Here is a 2111-nt window from a genome sequence, read left to right as displayed (position 1 = left end):
CTGTAGCTGTCTTCAGATGCACCAGAAGAGGGCGTCAGATCTCATTACGGTGGTTGTGAGCCACCATGCGGTTGCTGGGATTTGAACTCAGGACCTTTGGAAAAGCAGTCTGTGCTCTTAAATGCTGAGCCATCTCTCCAGTCCTTTTTTTTTTTTAATTTTAGGTATGAATATTTTTCCTGAATTTATGTGCACTATGTATGTACAGAAGTCAGAAAAGGGGGTTCATAAGAGGGAATCAGATCCCTTGAAACTAGCATTACTGAAGGTTGTTAGCTATCATGTGGTATTAGGAATTGAACGCAGGTTTTCTACAAGAGCATATAACTTAACCCTGAGATGGCTCAGGTCCTTAACCCTGAGCCATCTCTCCAGCCTGTCAATATTTCATCAAAAAAATAAAATCAAACAGGACAGTGGTGGTCTATGCCTTTAAGTCCCAGCACTTGGGAGACAGAGGCAGGTGGATAGACTTCTGAGTTCAAAGCCAGCCTGGTCTACAGAGTGAGTTCCAGGACAGCCAGGGCCACATAGAAGTATACATACAATCTTGAAAACACAGACAGGGGGCTGGAGAGATGGCTCAGTGGTTAAAAGCACTGACTGCTCTTCTGAAGGTCCTGAGTTCAAATCCCAGCAACCACATGGTGGCTCACAACTATGCATAATGAGATCTGATGCCCTCTTCTGGAGTTTCTGAAGACAGCTACAGTGTACTTAGATATAATAATAAATAAATATTTAAAAAAAGAAAAACACACACAGACAGACAGGCAGACCAGAGGACGGATGAACAGACAGGATGAGAGGGAGGAGGGAAATCGAAATACTCACAATCTCTTATTATAAACCAGCAATGGCCATTACTTACATAATGTATAATATGCACTGAAGCTATCATGCATAGCATTTAAAGTTTTAACAGCTGTTGAAATGAAACCCAAAGGCAAATGAAATCCTAGAAAGATGTCACCACTAAAGCTATATCAGAGTCATGAGGATTATGACTACTTAGTGTTCTTTTTTAGTAATTTCAAATTTAGGGCAATGATAGCAATTAAAAATAGCAATTGGGGGCTAGTTAGATGGCTCAGCAGTTAAGAGCACTAACTGCTCTTCCAGAGTTCAATTCCCAGCAACCACATGGTGGCTCACAACCATCTGTAATGGGATCTGATGTCCTCTTCTGGTAGCTCTGAAGACAGCTACAGTGTACTCATATACATAAAATAAATGTATTTAAGAAAAAAATAGCTTTTGGGTCTGAAGAGATAGCTCAGTGATTAAGGGTACTTGGCTCATCCAAAAGACCAGAGTTCAAATCTCAGCACCTACATGGCAGCTTACAAATTGTCTCTAACTCCAGTCCCAGATGTGATGCCTTCTTCTGGCTTCTTCCAGAAATATACACATGTAGTATACAGATATACTGAGAGTATAAACATTCATACACATAAAATAAAAACAAAACAAATTTTTTTAAAATTAAAATAGCAATTGATCCAACTTATTTTTCTTAATTTTTTAAAAAGATTTATTCTACATAGTGATTCTAAGACAGCCAAGGCTGCATAAAGAGACTCTGCTTTTTAAAAAAAAAAAAATATTCATTTATTTTATTTATTCATTTTTTGTGTTTTGTACATGTATGATGTGCACATGTGTGCCTGTGTCTGCAGAGATCAGAAGAAGAGTGCATCAGACACCCTAAAATGGAGTTACAGATGGTTATGAACCTCCACGTGGGTGCTGAGAATTGAACCTGGGTCCCACACAAAACTAACAAATGAAATGCTCTTAACTGCTGAACCATCTCTCACAGGGTTTCTCTGTGTAGCCCTGGTTGTCCTGGAACTCACTCTGTAGACCTGCTGAGCCTCAAACTCAGAGATCTGCCTGCTTCTGCCTCCCAAGTGCTGGGATTAAAGGTGTGCGCCACCACTGCCCGGCTTACTGAGCCATATCTTTAGCCCCTTTTCAATTTATTGAATGCCTCCAACAACATGCTTCAATGTAACAAATAATTAAATAAATACATTAGAAGGTGCTCGCTTTGGCAGCACATATACTAAAATTGGAACGATACAGAGAAGATTAGCATGGCCCCTGCG

General features: G+C 39.9%; 1 protein-coding gene and 1 pseudogene across 3 annotated transcripts in view; one reads left to right on the top strand and one right to left on the bottom strand.

Annotated features, from left to right (window-relative positions):
- The window catches only part of Aff4 (AF4/FMR2 family member 4), a 75649-nt gene that overhangs the window by 51009 nt on the left and 22529 nt on the right, over positions 1-2111 (bottom strand). The gene's annotated exons all lie outside the window — the stretch shown is intronic.
- Positions 2045-2111, top strand: LOC116079368 (annotated as a pseudogene).

The sequence above is a fragment of the Mastomys coucha genome, unplaced genomic scaffold (genome assembly GCF_008632895.1).
Source record: "Mastomys coucha isolate ucsf_1 unplaced genomic scaffold, UCSF_Mcou_1 pScaffold5, whole genome shotgun sequence".
Lineage (NCBI taxonomy): Eukaryota > Metazoa > Chordata > Mammalia > Rodentia > Muridae > Mastomys > Mastomys coucha.
This window is presented reverse-complemented; position numbering and strand designations above follow the sequence as displayed.